Source organism: Python bivittatus, unplaced genomic scaffold, assembly GCF_059951505.1.
Source record: "Python bivittatus isolate LINGU-HERP-01145 unplaced genomic scaffold, Pbiv_v1 ctg000220_np1212, whole genome shotgun sequence".
Classification (NCBI taxonomy): domain Eukaryota; kingdom Metazoa; phylum Chordata; class Lepidosauria; order Squamata; family Pythonidae; genus Python; species Python bivittatus.
This window is the reverse complement of record NW_028277048.1, coordinates 17,427,740-17,448,550: the sequence shown is the minus strand read 5'-3', so window position 1 is coordinate 17,448,550 and position 20,811 is coordinate 17,427,740. Positions and strand designations below refer to the sequence as shown.

At 42.6% G+C, this 20,811-nt stretch overlaps 1 protein-coding gene across 1 annotated transcript in view; it reads right to left on the bottom strand.

Moving 5' to 3' along the window:
- The window catches only part of ZNF385A (zinc finger protein 385A), a 73,008-nt gene extending 56,090 nt beyond the window's left edge, over nt 1-16,918 (bottom strand). Inside the window, exon 1 of the mRNA XM_088138004.1 lies at nt 16,852-16,918. The gene's annotated coding sequence lies outside the window, so the exon portion shown is untranslated. The remainder of the gene's footprint in view (nt 1-16,851) is intronic.
- Between the last annotated feature and the right edge of the window lie 3,893 nt (nt 16,919-20,811).

Here is a 20,811-nt window from a genome sequence, read left to right as displayed (position 1 = left end):
TCGTGAAATCACCTCCATGAAAAACAGGGAAGGGAGCTATTGTGAGGATTAAGGGGGGCAGGGGATTAATGCAACTTGCTTGGCATAAGATTCAGCTTCAGCAGCACTGCTAGGTGCTTTGCACAAAAGGAAATGGACAGGCCTCCCTGCTCAGAAAGCAATTATATTAGAAATATTCAAGTTAAAGAGGAAAAGAAGAGCCAGCCTAAGGCATTTGGGGCACCCAAATTGGAGCCCCCCTCCATAAACAGCCAAATATGTACTCTTCTGTGTCAGATCCTGTGAGTTTCAAGTGATAAACCCTGGAAGGCTTCCTGAAGAATCATGTCCCATGGATCCGCGCTCCATACAAAACAACCACCCTGATTTTTCATGGAATCTGGGTATTCCTTCCCTGTTTCCCTCCTGTGTTGCTGCTAACCAACAGCGTTTTAAGGTGGGATCTTTCTTTTGTAACACCTGGTCTCTACGGTACAGCCTGAGGCCATGTCTCCTGGTAAGACTTCCTTTAGGAAGACAAAGGTAAGCTGCCAGATGAGGCATTTTTGTGTGCCCGCCATTGCCTGCCTCATTCACGGATGATGTCATCTTTCCCTTATAACCCTCCAGTGCTGCCCCACTGCTCTGACTTTTGCCTTCCATCAACTTTTGAATGGATACAAGTTATGCATTCCTAAATAATTACAGCCTCATACACACTGAAATGTGAATAAATCCCAACAAACTCAGTAAGACTTACTTTTGAGTACAGCTGTACTAGTAAAATTAAGGCAGAAGTCTGGGTTCTGTGACTCTCCCAATATTGTTATACTATGATTTCCAATGATGCTATACTATGACGTCAGCCAATGTAGCCAGCGATGAGGAATATCAGGAGCTGTCCTGCAGTAGCATTTGAAGGGCTACAGGTTCTCCCACCTTAATAGCATTTCTCCTCTGCCTTCCCACACTAGCTTTTAGCTTTTTCAATGAAAATAGAGACAACTTCTTGCAGCTGGGGTTGTTCTAATGAAATTTCCTTATGGTAGGAAAACTTAGAGTACTTTTTTTTCTTTAAGATGAGTTTGAAGTGGTAATAGGGAAAGTTTGCTCTTAATCAGCCCTTAGAGCCCAACACGATTCTTCAGGTTTTCAGTGCGGTTTCAGGTTGTGGGCATGACATTGATAAAGGATGAATATATATACAGCCACCCAACAAATGAATATTTGGGAATGGAGAGGCATACTCTAATCCAATGTCTGGTTTGTTGAAAAGGAGGTTTGTATTGCTGGTTGCAAAATTTGGTTGACAGTGCAAGTTAGGGAAACTTATTATAACAGATATTATCTATCTATATCTATATATAACAAAATGTGTAATCAACAGACAAATGCTGATGACATAAGGCCACAAGCCCCAACAGCAAAGCTCCAATCCAAGTCTACACTTCTATGATTTCTCCATGTATTTTTGGGGGGCATATATCTTTGAGAGTCAAAGCAATGTGAGATAGGAATCCAGAATCAGCTCTCCCAATTTTTTAAGCCTGAAAATAGCCACAGAAGGTTCAGATGTTGACTGAATAGTGTTTTTTTTAAGGCATTTTTTCCAGTGATATTTTTCAACTTAAATCGTTCCTGTGCTCCTTTTTGTCCATTCTGCCCCCCCCAAGACGCACACAGGAGAAAACAATTTAGATACCTATATTTTCCCGCCAAGATAACAGCAATTTCAAGAAAGAGAGGATACAGGGATTTAGGCTGGAGAGACAATATGGAAGAAAAAGGCTGAACATGTACAAACAGTGGAGCCGTTCTGATCAAAATCAGGCTCTTTGTGGCTATTCTAAAGGATTTTTAAGGCTATTCTGAAGGATTGTGGCTATTCTGAAGGATTTTTAAACATGTTGGGATATCAGATATCCAGCTGCTTTCAGTCTTGAGCCAGAGAGATGGCAACCTAGAAGTCACAGGGTAGCAAGCCAAGCCATTGGTTATACAAGGTCACCAAAGCTTAGGGCATTGGCATTGCAGTCCCCTATCCCAGCCACTGATCCCTTCTTCTCCTGCAGCAGAGGATGGAAAGAACCCAGGAGTCCTAGGCGTGGGGTGGACTGGCTTCCTTCACCACCCAGGGACCCTGGCAACTTCCCAGGCCCTGTTACTCTACCTGTTAACATTTCCACTGACTTTGCCCAATTTGTAATAGATATCACTGCTGCTCAAGGCCAAGGAGAGTGTCATCCCAGCCTCTCAGCAAGGACTCATTTTAGACACGTTCCTCCTCTAATTAAGTGCAAGATGTTGCTACTTCTCTGGAATAGGCAGAAGATCCAAAAGGTTCAGGCTGAAATGGAAAATGATGTGCCTCACATGCATATCCACAAATATATAATATTCAATAATGAGTTAAAACATCTCGTTTCTAGCCTTTATAGATGAGCATCAAGCCTTTTCTATTAACAATATGTTGCTAGAGAACCGTTGAGGAAAGTTTTTCTATCAACAATTAAGGAAGGGAGGGAGCATTTTTTTTTTTTTTTTGCAATAGACTAATAAAGCACCAAAACAAAGGAGCCAGACTCATTTGGTCAAGTTTTAGCTCCGTTTATTCCAACGGATATGATTAAGCCCCGGTGTAATCCATACGACTGGAAAGTGCTTTGCTCATGTTTTATTTAATTACAAATTAAAATTTACCCAATTTACAATGATTCACACAACATACACAACGCATCCACTCAAACTAATTGCCAAATACTTCAAATATTAATTAAAACAGTAACAGAGACATTTATCAATTACAATAACAACACATATGGTTCTGAAACTGTCAAATGTCAGTTTTCCCATCTTAGTTATTACTTTTCCTGACATTGTTATGAAAACTTAAATGAATATTAATGACCAAGGAATTTCAATAATTCTCTTTGCCTTTTATCCCATAACCTCAGAGACAGCACAAACAAAATACTTTAAAAAGAGAATTACTGTAAATTGTGTGCTCGTACCAATTGCAATTCTGGCACAAGAGTGTCATGAGTTATAAGGTAGAGGTTACCTGGCTGGGTACACACCATTTACTGTAGCTTACATAAAGCACATGTCCAGCCAAATGGAGCCCAGGTACTGCTGGAACATTTTATTTATGTACTAACATTCAGCTGGAAATCCCCCTCCCTTTCAGATAATTCAAGAGAGCTATCTGCCTCCTGCCATCTCTTCCTTTCTCAGGGCTAAACCTATCATGTGGTATCCACCTCTCCTCTCTCCAATCTCCTGATGATCCTGGTTTTCTTTCGTGGACACATCCCAATTTGTGTCTTCCTTAAAGTATAACACCCAACTACTTGTGGGATTTGATCAATGTGTAGTAGAATAAATCTACTGCATTGCTTTCCATGATTCAGAAGCTAAACTTTTACTGATACAGTCTAGAATTCCATTTATTATTTAGCTAATATTATTATTTAGCTAAAAAAATAAAATGGCGATCCAAAAATGTCGGCAAACAGGTAGAATTCTGGAAAAACTTCACCTCTGCCACTGCACTGATTTCAGAGTAAATCTGAAATTATCTGACTGAGACCAGGCACCATTCCATCTCCCAAACACATGATCCAGTCATGAATTAGACTGAAGGAAAGATCATGAGTCCCTCCCTTTCTCTTGGCGTAGAATAATAATGCTGCTCCATTCAGATATACTTCCATTCCCTTGGGATCTGCTATTACAAAGGACTGACAGAACATGATGACATCACATGGTGGGGGTGTCATAATGGTTCCTCTTTGTGATGGAATGGACTTATGAAGGCCAGGCTCAGGGAGATAAGCGTGTTCTTAGCCCCCAGCAGGAGCGTGGGAAGTTCAAGAAGATGAGGCTGGCACCTCCCTAAGGAATTCACGGTGTTGTGGCTGGCTGGCTTGGGAACTAGGGTTCAATCTGGGGAGATTTTCTGTCTGGAGGGTGTAGCTAATAAACGCAACAGAACTGTATTTGCATTGTCTCTTGGAGTTCTTTGGGCTGAACCTGACACTCTTAGATCCCTTAGTTGCTGCACAGAAAAAGCAGGAGAGTTGCAAATGCCATGGGTTGCCTAGCCTTCATGCATTCAGCTTAATGTAAGTACAAAGGAAGAATGCGACGGGCTGTACATACAGAAACATCTTCCCAAGTGGCTAGAAGCCTTGCTTTTCCTGATAAACAATTGCATTGAAGTGGGGCTCTTATTAGGATCAATGCGACAACCCCACTGCCTATCAGGAGAGAAGATGAAAATGAAATCATGCTTCATGCTTTCAAGATGAAATCATGCTATCTAAACCCACACAGTTCAGTATCTCTGAACTTCTACTCCAATACGTCCTCCTTCCACATAGGATCTAAATAAAACACCCTATTTTGGCTCAGTGTTTTTCTGCAAGATCTGGCCTCAGTTCATATGAAGAAGTCTAACCAGGCACCCAACAGATTCCTCAAAAAGAATCTACATATTCACAGTAGCTGGGAGAATACCATTAATACACAGCATTTTACGTATCAATATTTATTGAGCTGCAACTTTAAAGAGGAGAAATGCAAAACAAGACTGAAGATCATATCACAAAATGCAGAGTAGGAAGGAAACATGAATAGCAAATGATTTACATCAGAGCAGGACTGAATGATTACGTTGAACAAAACTGAAAATTTAAATTCATAAGACTGTGCGTGTTCTATACATACAGAATTACAGATACCTACCCATATGATATAAATAATACAACAGGAGAAGCAGAATTCTGTGACTTGCATAAAGCATGCCGATTTGTATTATTATTTTATTTCTGGTACAACTTTGCATTTTGTGTATGTATATATTGTTATTTTTTTATCTGCTTTTGTTATCATTGGATGGGGCAGAAGTATTGACGTGCCTATTTCAGCCCAACCTCACCTATATGCATTCCAGAACATAGAGGTACAAGAAGAAGTAGAAACCTACTCAAAACAAACCCACTACTGAAATTCTCAGGGACTCAATTCCGTACTCCTTGCTACTTTCCATATTGTTGTCATTACTGATGTTGTTGTCATTTTCTTCATCCCTCCTGTGGAATTGCAACTTCTAGTTGAGAAATACAGAAGAAAGGAGTTTCTTTAACAGAGACTCCAGAAGGAGTGTTGTGTTAAATTTCTATGGTAGTAACCCAAAAGTCTTCTGTTTAATATAATAGCCATCAGAGATTGCCACACACCTGTATGATTTATGTAACTACTGCATTCACAACTCACATTAAGCTGTAACATATCCCCAAGGTTAGCATGCTTTTGCTGTTCTACAATACAGTATATTGCAGCCGCTTTCAACTAAACACACTTTGATTGATTTTCCAAATTCATCAGAACTATGGCTCATTTTAACTGTGGTTAGCTCCAAAGAAATCAACCTCAAACTGTGATTTATATGGCTGGGATATTTTATTTATTTGTTTTGTTTATCAGTTGTCCACTTCTGAACGGAACTGGGACATTTCCTGTTTATCTGCACTTATACACAGATCACATTAAAAATATCATTTATAAACCATTAGAACAAATAGGGAATAATGCAAACATTCTTAAAGACCTGGGTAAAGCAGAGTTTTAAGCTACCTGTTAAACTATAACAAGAACAGAACTTGCAAAACATGTCCCTTTGACGACCTGAGTGTGCAGGTGATTGTATGGGTGCAGACAGTCCTGCGGGTAAGTTGGGCCTAAGTCACCTTGATACTAAAATGAAGACCTTGCATTAGGCTTGGATGGCAACTGGTAATTAGTGCAGCTATTTCAATAAAGCAGTGAGATGGTACCTCCAAAAGGTACAACTCAACCCCCATGCTGTCACATACAGAGCTAGCTGCAATGATTGGATCCTCTTCAAAGGCCACCCCACGAAAAGTACATGCAGTAACCCAACCTTTAAATCATTAGTGCATCTTTCCCTGATGTCACATTTCTTTTCTCCAGGCAGAGGCACAACTGCTTAACAGTCAAAGCTGATAAAAAGCCACAGATGCTAAGTGGTTGTCCCCATTAACAAGAATGTGATCCCATCCAAAACAGGCATATCATTCAAATCTTGAAGTGAAGCTGCTAGAATTCCATGTTGTCTGAATGCAACTTGCCACATACAGTCCCTTTCTACCTGGAAATTGGCAAAAAGCCTTGCTTCCAAGCAAGGAAAAATACAGCTGAGTATAATCAGTATACTGGTAACTGGTTCCAAATCCACGTACGATTTTTCCTAGCAATTTTTCATTAATATTAAATAACACGGGAACAAGCAAACCTTACAGGAACTTCCAGGACAATTCCCAACAGACTGAGCAGATAACTCCCACTTACGTAAGTGGTATCAAAAGCTGCTGAGATTCAAGGGTATCAATAGAGATGCATCGCTCTTTAAGGACAGATCATCCATCAGGGTGACCAAAACTACCATTACTAAATCCAAATATGAACCCAGACTGGAAAGAATCTAAATAATTTGAATCCCCTAAGAATTCTTGGAGTTGTAGCACAATTGCCTTCTCCACCAATGTAATAAGGAATATTGGACAGTCACCCTTAGCTGCTAAAAATGGTTGTTTTTTAAGCAGTGGCCTCACCACCACTTCCTTCAAGGTAGCAAGCAACTCTGTCTGCCACAGAAACATGTTAATAATCTCAAAAATCACTGGCAGAATGAAGTCCTTAGACAATTGTATAAGCCAAGCTGGGAGGGATCTAACAAGCAAATAGTTGCACAAACTACTTCAAGGACCTTCTCCACCTTCCCAAAAAAACTGCTTCAGACTGACATCATCAAACTGTGTGTCCAAAGTGGCACTAAGCTCCACATGAATTTGAGCAGTAACACCTGCAAAGAACTGAGTAAACTGTTCATAATAGACTTCAGGCCATATGAGAGACTTGTTGGAACCACCAAGAGCCAGACAATTTGCCCAGTGGCCCTGGAGCTCTCCACTAGCTGGGAGGAAAAGAATCAGAGGGTTTTCTCCCTAATCACCATAGTCACCTATCCTGTATCTGGTACTTAACTGTAGATCTGTACCTCAGTCAACCCACCTACTTTCATGCTCAATCACTGCAATTTTTCAGTTTAGCACGGGTGTTAAGTGGGCTGACACGAGACAGGGGCAGGTAGGACTCACTGGAAGGGCAGTTGGACAAACTGAGAAGACATCCCCAGAGCCTCCTGGATTCCAAATGGAGACCTGGAGGCGTTGGAAGCACTCATTAGCCCATCTTTCAAAGCAGTGGTGGTGAATTTATTGACTTTTTAAGAAACACCAGCGGACCACACAAAGCGGCTTAGCAGACTGCGTGCAGCTCACGGACCATATGTTGCGCAGGCCTGCCTTACGTTATTTAGATATGGGCAACAGTGCCACTGAAGAAAGCTGAGAAATGCATATCTAGGTGACAAAAATCTCCACCAACTACTAAAACAACTGCTGTCACAAAAAATAACAGGGGTATAAAATATACCCCCCCCCCAAAGTAAGAGAAGTCAGTAGAGATAAAGAAATGAGGGCAAAAAGGAGTCAATTTCTCTATCCTTGGCCCTGCTAACAATTTTAAACAACTTATAACATTTCTTCATTGTGGCAGCCCCCTTGTTATGGAGCTCTGCCCATCTGAATCTACAAGCAGCCCCTGCCTTTTAATATTCCTCTGCTGTATTCTTTCAATGAGACTTCAGCCTCTAGTGAGACCATAAGTCAGGATGGTCATATTCTACATTTAATTTGGGGGTTTTATGATGATGTATTTTTATTTTGTGTATTACTGTAGATTGCCTAGGGCACGCCTAGAAATTAGGGTGGATTGTAAGCATGGCAAATAAATAAACACTGATTCTAAAATATTCCCACCTGATACTTTCCCCTGCAAATGTCCTCTTCTTCCTCTGCAGCTAACCGCTGAATTTTCTGCTGCTCTTATTGTGGTTGGGGTACAATTGGCTCTCTAAGGCTTTGAAGAGGGAGCTTTTATTGTTGTTGGGGAACCTTTGGCTTCTCCCCTGCTCTGCAGCTGAGGCAGCAACTCCTATCTTGCTTCCTCCAGCTATCCTGACCATCATTAAGAATAACCCCAATTCTTAAGCGGTGGTTAAACCCAAATGAAAGTGAATGCTTTTAAACGCCTTCTCCTGGCCAAGCAGGAAGAGAGGGAAGAGGAGTGTGAATCCAGGGGGAAAACGTACTTGCCGACCTTTGAACACAGTTGAGAGTTTAGACAATCCAAGAGCCTTAAGACTTGAAGATCTTTAAATATTTGGACCTACAATAGTCTTTCAGACAGTTACATTTTAATGGAACTTCTTTTACTTAATCAGCTGGGAATAAGGCGTAAATGGCATTCTTTGAAAAACAGTAGAGATTTGCAGCAGCCTAATGACTAACAAATTGAACTTTCCATGGATCATAATCTACTTCATGGAGTACAGAGAAGTATAGTCCTGTGAGAGAAGTAATATATTTAGACAGTCGTTGCTGGGGAGGGAGAATGAGAGAAAGAAAAACAGGAAGATGAAAGGGGTGGGAGAAAAAATTAGTTGAGGTTGTGATCCAAAACAAAGTAAGGCCACAGCTTAGGCTAATGATTCTAAAGCTTATGCAATAATATAAACATTAGTTGTTAACACGCCACAAGACGTGTTGTTGTTTTTGCTGGAAATACTAGTGGAAAAGATGCAAAGTAACTTAGATTGCCTCTAGGAAGGTACGGCTTTTCAATTGTGGGCACGCTAACAAAAGGTAGGCTGGAATGTATGACAATATCAGGCTGCAGTCAGGTTTTAAGGGAGGTTTTGAATGAAAATAAGCAACTGCTATATGTACAGAGGGAAATCCTGGTTTGTTCCTTCTGTTCCAGCACTTGCCCTGAAGGGGCTCAGCTCTCTACCTCAGACTGCTTTTTCAGTGATAAATACATCATATTTGCCATTATGGACAACTACAGTATAACATTGGACAGGTCCTCCAAGGTAATCCAGATCAATCCTTTTCCAGCGTAGGAAATCTTTGCCGTAATGTCTCCGCTCCACGGCTTCAGAGACTTCCCGACTGCAGCTCAGCTCAATTTCTAAATGCGCTAACTAGAGAATAAGCTCCACTGAACACAATAGGTCTTATTTCTAGACAAACATGCAAAGGATTGCATCATGAGTCAACAGACCACACCAGCCTCCCAAGCTCTTCACTGAAGTATTATTACTATTATTAATTTTAATTTTATACTGTTTTCCTCCAGAAGCCCGCAGCAGTGAGAAAAAAAAAGAACAATATAAGTAATCTTAAATGAAACCAGCAAGAATTAAAACAGCAATTCTAAAAGACAATTAAAATGCAGAAATGAGAGGTTCATGGGGAAAAACAGGAACCTAAAAGACCATCAGGCATTCCGGTCCCGCAGTAGAAGCAACTATCATTCTAGACATGTAAAGAAGCCTAGTAGGAAAGAGTCAACTATAACAATGACTGGACTGTGTTTCCTTGCCTTTGTAAAATATGTTTTCGTTCTTATCTACTAAATAGATAAATGTGCTCACTGTCTCTAACTGGATTTTAAATATCACCATCGAAATGCTGCCTTGCTCAACTGTGTAACCAGGCTGAAAGTGCTATTAGAAGTGGGGAGAAATCCTTCCAGGATCTAATGTAAACACGGCATTCTCCAGTGCAAAGCATTTTAATGTTTATCTTGCTTTTCTGTCAAAGCTGGAGCCCAGCCTTTGAGGCAAAACCAGTACTAATTTGAAATGAAAACAAGCAAGCCTTAGGGCCTTTCCCTGACATACATATTTGTTATGGCTCAACTTTTCATGTACTTCAGTTCACTCTTTAGAATTCTGCTTCTCATGATGGTCACCAAAGTTGATGCCATCATACATTTGTCAGTCTCTAAACTAGTGTGTCTCAACCTTGGCAACTTTAAGATGCGTGGACTTTGACTCCCAGAATTCCCCAGCCAGCCATGCTGGCTGAGGAATTCTGGGAGTTGAAGTCCACACATCTTAAAGTTGCCAAGGTTGAGACACACTGCTCTAAACAGCAACCACCATTTTCTCCTGCAACAATCTAACACCGCCATCTCTCTGGAAACTGATGAAAAGACAAATTATTTGCTCAATTTTTTTTCAAGAGATTTGTGTTTTTGACTGGACATCAAACTCCTGTATTTTTAAAGAATCCTTAAATAAAGCCAGGTATCAGGCACTCAGTTTAACTAGGAAGCTCTCTTCCACACAGACTGTAAAGAGAGGGCTGACAATGTTAAGACAGACGGCACAGGTCACTGGGAGAGCTCCTTTGCCCACAGAAGGACCCCAGTTTGAGAAAGTGAAGCAGCTGTGTGTGCATGTATGAGCAGCTTCCCTAGTAGCCACATAAGCCTTGCACACGGCTGTTTTAAGAATTTAAAAAGAGGTGTGTTAATTCACACTTGCTCCCACATGGGGCAAAGCACCTCTTTCAAGGACTTGACAGCTGGTGAATGAGCCACAGAGAAGAAAAAAGAAAAATCCTTCCCTCTGCTCTAATCTTTTCCACAAGGACAGGGCAGGAGTAGAGAATACTTGCAGGACCATGGAACGGAATACAATAGCACAATTTTTTTCAACTGAGCTGAGTTGACAGGCTGAAGAGCTCCCTGATAGGGAGCCAAGAAGGTCAGAGAGCTTGAACTCTGCACCACATTCCAGAAGCAAGTCTTGCTACTCTTCTTTCAGCATCTCCCACTGCAGCCTCATCTCCAGCCACTAACTTCAGTTCTCTGCAAGCCTTAAGTCTTCACTACGCTGCATCTGCAACGATGAGGAAACTGTGGCACAGGGAGAGAGGGCACTGCTGTAGTTCCATACAGCAGTGATGGAACAAGGAACGGAATTCTCTAATGACCACTACTTTCTCCAGATTTTATTAAGCATTCCTTGGTTCAGAAGCACTAGTTAATGCCTCAGATCAAACAGCAGCCAACACGCAAAGACACTGCGTTTCCCAAATCAGTGACTAGTAAGAAATTCAAAAAGAAGACTGAGCAGGTAGGGTACCCCAAAATCCCAGGCCTTCACCCCAAATATGCAGTCTGCTTTTCAATCCATTACTGCAACTTCTATTCCTTTTTCCACCTCTAGACTGTCAATGGTATATGATTGTGGAGGGGAGGCAGATACCAGCTCTTCCAAGGAAGAAGAGCTCTCCTAGTGTAGAGAGCCAAGGAGATGAACTTGGAGAACCAAGGCAGAGACAATGGTTGCAAAACTAAACTTTAAGTCCACGACACAGAGAAAGAGTGAGAAAGAAGCTCAGACTGACTTCTCCCTAATTCACTAGATTAATTCACCGTCTCTGCTTTGTTTCTCCAAGGTGATTGTGGTTCTTTACATCTAGAGAGTACCAGTTGCCAACATTTATTCAAGCTATCAGTACTGAATAGAGAGAGGGAATCTCTTGTTCACTAGATGCTGTTTGACTACCATTCTCATTATCTCTGATCACTGCTCCCATTAGCTTTGGTTAACAGAAGTTCACAGGTTTCCCAGCCCTGGTTGAATATATCCTTGTTTAATGGGATTGTTCTTACACCTTGTCACCTTAGCATGGGATAACATATTAGCTACCACCATCACAGCAAAATCCTGTTAATTAGGCACACATTCCTCCATTCTGAAAAAGATATTATAACCAGCAAACCCCAATGCAAGTTTCTATTCTTTTCAAATTAGAAATCCAAGGACTGTAGTCTTCAATGTTCCTGCCACTCATTTTCTATTCTCCTGAAATACTGCTTAAAGAGAACATGGGCATAATCCTGTATGCTAACCGGGTGACTCCAAACATTCTAGACTACAACTCTCACAATCCAGAATATCTGGAGAGTACTAGATTGCCTACCTCTGTGCTAACTAACTGGAATACTCACTGGCTCCCTACTCACTTTGCTCAGGCAGTGAAAGCGGAGTAAATCATCTTATGTGATCTTAAGAAGGAATACAACTCAGGAATCCTGGCCCCTAGACTACCTATTGAGTAAGAAATGGACCTCAGTTCTCTTGCAGAGTTTAGAGATAAACTCAGCTGGCTCCAACATCTATCATTCTTTCCCTCTATCATCCTGCAAAAGAACTAAAAATGGAACCTGACCTGCTATCTGAACGTCAGTCTTCTTGGAATAGAGAGCAGAACTGGAGTTTTCAAACACTTCCTTATCCTAACTCCACTTCAAATGTTTGTAATCTCTTTTTTGCCTTTCCACATCATTGCCCCAGGAGGTAGTAATTCATATACCATTACAACACTTAAACCAACAAATTAGATGCTACCAGGATCTCCCACCTTCCATCTGCACACTCTGTCTCAGAATGTTCATTCTCCATGCAGACTTATTAAACTGATCAGAGAACAGGGAGATATAGCAGTTCCCTGACATTCACCACTCCATCTGAGGCAGCCCCATAAACCTTTAGTGCAGCACTCCTATGGATTTGATTCAGTTATTGCATAAGACAAGAGAAATTAGAAACTTCTGAGAATTCAGGATTTTAATGCCAGAGGAAGTTCAGTAAGAGAAAAGCATAATGCTCCCTCTTCAAAGCCTGAATATGCTCAGCAATGAGCAATGGAAGAACACAGAGGGCCTTCCTAGGACCTCCCAACCTGCTTCATTTTGACTCTCTGCTCTGTACATGAAGGGCATCTCCTTTCGCTAAATTCACACACACGGTCATGTGCACGTACAAAGCTGGAGGTGGAGCTCTTCCTCAAAGGCTCCCTGTGCTAAAAGATCTTCTGAGCAAGCCTTATTATTACAGGCCTTGGGGCTCCTGAAGCACAACTTACCCTCCCCACGCTCCAACAAACCACCAAAGTCAGGCAGGAGGGCAGCTACAGCTTCGGGCTGCCTGTGTTCAATTGCAGGCAGCCAGCAGCGTCTTCTCTAGTACACAGAGCTGGGAAACGTCAGGTGGTAATGTAACTACATCTTGTCATGACATCTAATGAGCAGAAACCCCATGTTCAGCAGATAACAGCTCAAAATAATACCTATGCCATAAATAGCTGCCCTGGTCGTGGTGTCTGGCCCTAGTAAACTCAGGACAGAATTAAGGACTTTTGCTTTTGTTTACATTCCTAGATTTGGGGGGGGGGGGAAGATTTTGCCTGGATATATCTCTGCGTGGGTGTCTGTGTTATGTGACTGCATGTTTCTCCACCCCCCCAAAAAACAAAAAAATCCCTGCCCACCCTAAAACTGCATGTCAGAGAAAAGGTTAACTTTGAATCTTATTCCCCAGCATGCTAGCATTCCAACACTTGGATATTTTATTGTATGACAGACCACTGAGCTGCAAAGGGCTCATTTTGCTTCTTTAGTGAGTGAGAACCAAGCCCCAGATACACAATTCACCGTAATCAGCCCCTGATCTGTAATATAAGCAACTTTTTTTTTCTTTTTCCAGTATATGCACTCCCATAGCCCCACAATGTACTCTCCTCCACACATCCCAGATACAGGGAAAAAAGTTCTTTTCCATTCTGCACAGCATGGCCTCCTCCTCCCACAAAAGCCTTGAACATTCTTATATATCCATTCACAATCTCTCCCAAGTGAATAGAGAATACCCTTGAAGTCTCTCTCAAAGCAGGAACTGGCAATATTGCATGCTTGTGGCCTGAGTACCCTATTTTGCCCCTTCAAGCCCTCTCTGGCTATTGCTGCTGAAAACTGAAGATACAGATTCTTTCCATTCTGGGGTGAGAAACTGATGGATAAAAATTAACAGATTGAGTATAAAATCTACAATAAGCACGTCTCTGTTAAAAACCAAGAGAACCCTCCCTCAAAACCTAAATCAAATCAATCCTTATTACGGTCATAGACCATAAACTCAAAACCCAGCTTCACCCACCCATGTGATGCACCCCTCCCCTGCTTTGTGGTCCTGAGCTCCTTTCCAAATCTGAAGTATGTTCCCTACATATCAAAAGATGCCCATGTCTCCTTCAAAAGTTGTATTTTCTGCAATAACTTTATGGAAATAAAACCTTGGAAACAAGGGAGGTTTTTAAAAAGAAACATAGAACAATGGCACCATGGCATTCATCCCAGGGATTAGAATTCCTCGCTTGGAAGTGGAGCCGGACATTATGGGTGACATGACATTTACAAGGAAAGGGCATCAGTTTAATTCCCAGTAAGAGGGAAGAGTTATGTTCTAAACATCTGAAGCCTTCTTTGTATATCCTACGTGTAACAGCAAGTACATTTTGCTTCCCAAACTTCTGTTTCCTAAAGTGTTTAAAGTTGGATGCCCCTTTTGGTAATGACATGTACGATACTTTTGTAGAGTACACAGAGCTGGGCATTGCTGATTCCATGAAGAATCTGGCCCTCTGAATTTCTTGTGAGTGTTCCGAGTTGGCCTTCTGGATGAAAAATGCAAAGACTGGAGCAGAGACTCATGCAGAGATGCACCATCCTCTCCTGTCAGCAAGAAGTCCAAGTTCATGTCATGTCAACAGCAAGAAAAGGACGCTATCCATTCTGATCCAGACAAGCAGCACTGACTGACTGGAAGTAGGTAAGGCCATGAATTGTGCAAAGATGGAGTAAGCAGTTTTCTGAACTCAAAGCATCCTTTAACTACATCTCTCATGACACACCATTCGGTCATTTAGAACTGAGGGGAGGACTCAGGGATCCAGAGCCCCAGTTCAGAGAACATATTTAGCAATCACTGGAAATATAGGAGTGGAAGCCAAGACTCCTGGTTTTTGTTTCCCAAATGTGACATTTCCTGGTTGGAAGAGTGGGCAAGATTGGAGCCAGATCCTAAAACCTGTTCCAGCTCTGGGAGATGAAAAGTTTTTACCAAATTTTCTGAGTTCATGACAGTGGGCTATGCTATGGAAGATGACCCTTAAGCCACATTCCATCCACTTTTCTAACCTTTTCTCGCTGCTGGATGAAGGGGGGAGTGGGGAGCCAAGCTTCTACTCAGTCGCCATCCCTAGATTCGGACAGTTCTGTCTTTTTCCTCCTCCCTCTGTTGCCTGGCCAAATATTGTGAGTCTGAGCAATTGCAAAGCACTGAAGATGCCAAGAGGAAGAGAAGCTCAAAAGAGAGGAGCGGGGGAGGGGGTGCACATCAATGAAGAACAGTGACAGGAGAAGATATAAAATGCATAGTATGATACACACAATTTGTATAGTATCTCACAATATAGTATCAATGAAGAACACATCAATGAAGAACAGTGACAGGAGAAGATATAAAATGCATAGTATGATACACACAATTTGTATAGTATCTCACAATTTGTATAGACAGGAATGAGAGGATGGCACAAGAGTGTCACATTAGTAGGAGACAGCCAAAAGATCTGGGGGCTGAGAGCCTGTGAACAACAAGTGAACTGATCAGCTGACCGGGTGGAAGATACACAGTAAGGGAGGACTATGAAGTCCGTCCTTGTCCAAGTACAGAGAGCATACTCTGGAGGAGGAGGAAAGGATGGAAAGAAAGTGCAAACAAGCTGTGCCCAATTTAGCAGCCTCCAAATGACTTAGATTAGGACAGCGGGCATCTTAATCTTAAAAAGTGCTGAGACTGGCCTAAACCCTGGTGATTGTTCCGCAAAAAGGGGACTGATTGTCACAATCCGGGGCCCATAGATTAATCTTACCCTAGGATTATCAGCTATCCAGCACAGTTCCCTGAGAGATATTTTAATGGTTCTCACACACATACACCCAAGTATATTGTTTACCAGACTAGAATCTACTGAATGAAAATTAGAATACAAAATTTTAAAAAATGCCAAAACCAGATGCTGAATCCAGCAAAATAGGACTGATGTTAATTCAGGTCAGAGATATTCATGTGCCTATCCCAATTGCTCTCTCTGTAATTGGGAGCTGCAAGACTTTCCCTCAAGCTTTTGCTGTCAAGCTCCAGCACAGCAGCTGGTAACTAGGGAGACAAGGGAAAATAGTGTTGAACTTTCAGTACCTGACCGGATGATACTACACCCAACAGAGAGGTTTGTTACAATGCTCCTCACATTTCAATCTCTCTAACCTTACAAAGAGAAACATGGTTCTTCCAGGGAGTGTGAAGGTTCCTTCACAAAACCCATTCTGAAACCAAATTAGCAACAAAAAATCAGCAAGCTGTGGGTGGGAGAGAATTTGAAGGCCCCAAGTTTCAGGGAAGAATAAAGAGGAGAATCCAATCAGTTGAAGATCTTTGGATGTGACTCTTAAGACTCTGACAGAATAGGATGTAGGCAAGTCAAATAACCAGGAGGTGCCTTGGAGACCAGATTAGGAACTGAGCTGGGTTTAATCCGGAAATCTCTTTCTAACTAAAAAAGATGGGATGATAGTTCCCCTGAGCTCTTCCAGAGCTAATTCTGGACCTGAGGACAGGACAGACTCCCGCTGGACAGGTGGGGGGAAATGCAACACCGCGCTGCAACCTTCTCTATTTCATTAGTGATTATTATATTACTGGTTCCTGCATCCCATTTTACAAAGCTAGGCTCACAAATGGATTAAAGGAGGAGGGGGCAGAGAAGCATAAAGAGGTGGCTAGCTGCGAGCCATGTGAATGAAGCTACTCCGAAGTAAACCGAAGCTCTGAGACCTGCTGTGCTGGAGAAAACCAAGATCCAGGGCGGTAACGCAGCAAAACGCAGCGGCGCGCAACTAAGGAGGGGGGGGGGCGCTTGGGGAGGGGGCGCGGCAGCATATCTGCTTCCTTACCCTATCCCTTGAAATTCCCCCCTGACCGACCCAACCCGTTTAATCCGGATCACCAGAGCGCGCTCCTCTTACCCCGTGCAGTTTCAGCGCGCTGCCCAGACCGGCTGAGCCCCCGCCAGCGCATCCCGGCAGCGAGCGACCAGCGCGCCCTCCCACTTCTCAGGCCGGGGAGGAGCGAGCGCGAGTCTCCCTCCCTCCCTCCCCGCCCACCTTCGCCTCGCGAGCGGCAGAGGCGGAGGCGGGGGCGAGAGAGAAACCTCGGCAAGTCCCGCCAGCGCTGCCCCCCAGAAGTTCGCACCGGGTCGGCCGCTTTCTCCCTCGCCGCCCCGAGAGGATGCGTCCGGGAGGCCCAGTCCCTCCAATTCGCACCCCGGGGAATCTCTCTGCTTCGCAGCTGCCCAACCTAGGGCGTAAACGGCGTCTGAGCGTGCAAAGAATACACGTCCTTTTCCAAACCGTAGTGGGTGCAACTCCCTCCGTCAATATATAACAGACATTTACGCTGAACTTACGTACATACATACATACCCCAAATATTGGGACTAGTTCATAATACTGGCCAACTTTACATAATATTCCAAGGCCAGGGTTTACTCCCTAAGCATTAAAATCAGCACCATAAAGGTGGTCAGTATTATGAAGTAGCCCCAATATTTGGGGTGGGGGTAGAATTGAGGATAAGCAAACAGCAGTTAAAATAGGCCTTGGGTAGGCTGGCACAATCTGCTAGACCAGGCTAGAATAGGTTTGGGCAGCTGGTGGCTCACAGATTGTCAGAATTCAAACACTGCGTGTTGCGTGAACCAATTAAAGAGTTTGAGATTTGAATAAGTGAGCGCTCCTGCTCTTAATCATTAAGTACTTGGTCCAGAAACTATTTTCAACTCCACCAGGGTCTTCAGCACTGAAACAAAAGGCTGCTGTGTGTTTACTTTCCTCACCTCCGGCAATGAGAACTGCACCTTTGAGATACACGGGAGACAGGCAACTTGGTGTCTTTCAAATGTTTTGGACTTCAGTTCCTATGATCCCTTACCAATTAGCTATACAGTACTGGCTAGAACCAGTACAAGTCGGCTCAAATATCTGGAGGTCACCAAATTGCTAAATGTACTATACATAGCCATGTATAACATCATAAGAAACTTCCAGATTCAAACATATGGTTTCTAACAAGCTTCAGGCCTAAACATACTTCACACATTAGCCCCTAGATTTATATCTTTACAAACAACTGGATTTTGGAAACCATACAGAAACACCCTGTCATTACAGAACAGCAGCAGCTCCCACTGGTTCCAACATATTCCCTTACTAATCTTTGCACATTAGTCAAAACATTAGCCTTCCTCACCCCGCAACTTCTCACATTCAAAGGGGATTAATATTTTAACCTTCGGCACAACACACCCTTCCCTTATGGTAAATGAATTCACTCTTTGGTATTGCTTAAATATATAGTAAAGTAACCCACCTGCTTCCTTTGCTAATACTACTGACCTCAATGAGGCAGATTAGAAGCCTCAGTGATGTTAACTTGGAAAATGTTTATGACATTCCCAGCCTCCAATACAATGAACTATGCTGGCTTGCATTTATGGTCAGCAATTACAATTGATAAAGAACTAATTTGGATATTTAAAAACCATCTATCTAGAATCACTAATTGATAGGGAAGGATGAGGAGAGGGACACCTGCTCTGACCTGCTCTTGTGCCTTTAATAGCAGCCCTGATGTGCCAAAAGCAGGCAGTCAAGTGAAGCTTTGAACTGCATGGAGATAACTGTCATTGATTGCTAATATCTGGCCATTAAGCAGTTGAGGGAGACTAAGCCTCTCTTCCCCCACTGCCTGCATGTTCAGGCAGCAAGCTTTGAACCGAAGGATCATCTCTGAAAGAGATCAGAAGGGGTCTGGTAGCACCTTTTCCAACTGACAAATTTTATTAAAAGGCATAAGCTTTTGTGAACTGCAATCCGCTTCATCAGATCCATCAAACCTGTTACAGTAGTTGGAAAAGGGGCTGCCTGGTTCCTTCTGATTTTTTGCTACTGTAAATCCACATCCCTGAACAATGTAATTCATACTCATATGAACTCCACAAATGAACTGTTTCTGTATGTAAAATTAATCTGGATTTATTCTGGGAAGGGAAAATAAATCTAGGAAAGAGGACTCTTAAAGGGTCTTCTCACACATATGATGCAACGGAAAAGCCATTTGCACTGAAGAATTTTGAGCAGGGAATTCTCCACTTGCAAACTTGAAGTGACACAGCTCAGATGCAGACAGCCTCCTCTCCATCTCAGTATGAAACAGCTTCAAGGTATTTTACATTTTCAAAGAGAAGCTGCTTCTCTACTTCTTTCAGGAGGTTCAAAAGAAAGGTCCAGTCCTTGAGGCCTTCATGCTAGATGGACATGTCACAAATTTTAAAAAGCACAGCTGACCATCAGTGAAGAGAAAACACAATTCAGTGGACAGTCCTGGAAAGACTGGGAGGTGGGACATCAGTGCAATCTTTTCACCTGGCTGTGATTCACAAGTAGATTTCAAAAGCTGTGAAGCCAGCCTTCTCCTTTGAAACAGCACTGCAGAATAAGGCACGGCTATTCCCCTGGCAGGCAGGGCTGGAAAGGGAGCCCCATGCTGTATTGAATTGCTGCCACCACGCAGCAACTGCAAACAGAATCCGGTGACAGGCAGAAACCCAGCTTCTCTGGATGACTTTATGCTCCAGAGAATGAGCACATCGAAGAACGTAACAGGAAGGAGCAGGGCAGAGGCTTTCCTTGGCCTAAGGAAACAGCTGGTCCCCGAAAAATTCCGCCTTTCTCATCTCTGAAATGGTGGGAGAAGAACTGCCATTCCCCTGGCTATGATACATTTGGGACATGTGGCAAGTTCAGCATCTTCTATGCACTGAGATGAGACACTTAATACGCCTGGAACAGCTAATCCAAACCACATCTGATCTGCATAAAAACACCAAACCCCTCCCACAAGATCTAATTACGAAGGGCTTTCACAAACATCTAAGACACTGTGGCCCTTTATCATCAGGGGTGACAGTCACATGACTGCCTTGTTCTCCAAACAATGAGACTTCAGATGACTCCAAACATCCTTTTTCAAAATCATGGGCTTCATACTCCCTGCTTCAGCCTTCAGGAACAGGTCAGGACTAGAAAAATATCTACTAGATAGCATCTTTATGTTACAGGGAATTGTTAAAGACATAAGAGTCTTGCTAGGTGGGATGGGGAGAAACCAAAATAGAGTGTCTGATGTGTTTTAATTTTGGCCCAGAGTACTGATGTTTGGGCGGGGTGGAGGGACGGGGTGTTAAGAGGCTAGGTGATTGACACCCTGCAGGGACGTCAGGCACTTATTTCAACTCTTTAGATCCCACCCCCAAACTTCCTAAAAATTAGCCAAAAAGTTTGGACCCATCTGCTCTGGGGGTTGTAAAACAGATGTAATTCACGAGTTACCTACCCCATTCCATAAATGGGGGAACCTTGAGCAAAAACTACTTTTTGCAAGATTTCATTGCTCCTGAACTCTGGGGAGGGGGGTGCATCACAGATCATTACATTTCCTACCTTTCCCATTGTCCTCTATAACTCTCTACATAGTTCACTGACACAAACCCTCCCCTGAATTGAATGCACATTTAGCAACTGCACGCTGCACAATCCTCTCCAAAAGCTTCAGACTGCAACTCTCCTCATTCCCAACCAGCACATTCAAATGTTGCCTGGGTTGATAGGAACGTAGTGCAACAGGAGGGTTAATATTAAAGAAGTCTGTTCGATAAAGACCTGCAGCCAGAGCTTTCTTCTCCACTTATTTTTTTTAATCTGAAAATTGATACTCTACCTTGTTCGTGATGATCAGGCTGATTAAAATACAATAATTAAAATACAATGTAGTGACAAGCGCAGCGGATAAAGCAAAGGCATTCAACAAATGTTTCTAGCAAAATACATGCCTACAAACAGAAACAACTATTTTACTCTCTGATCAAA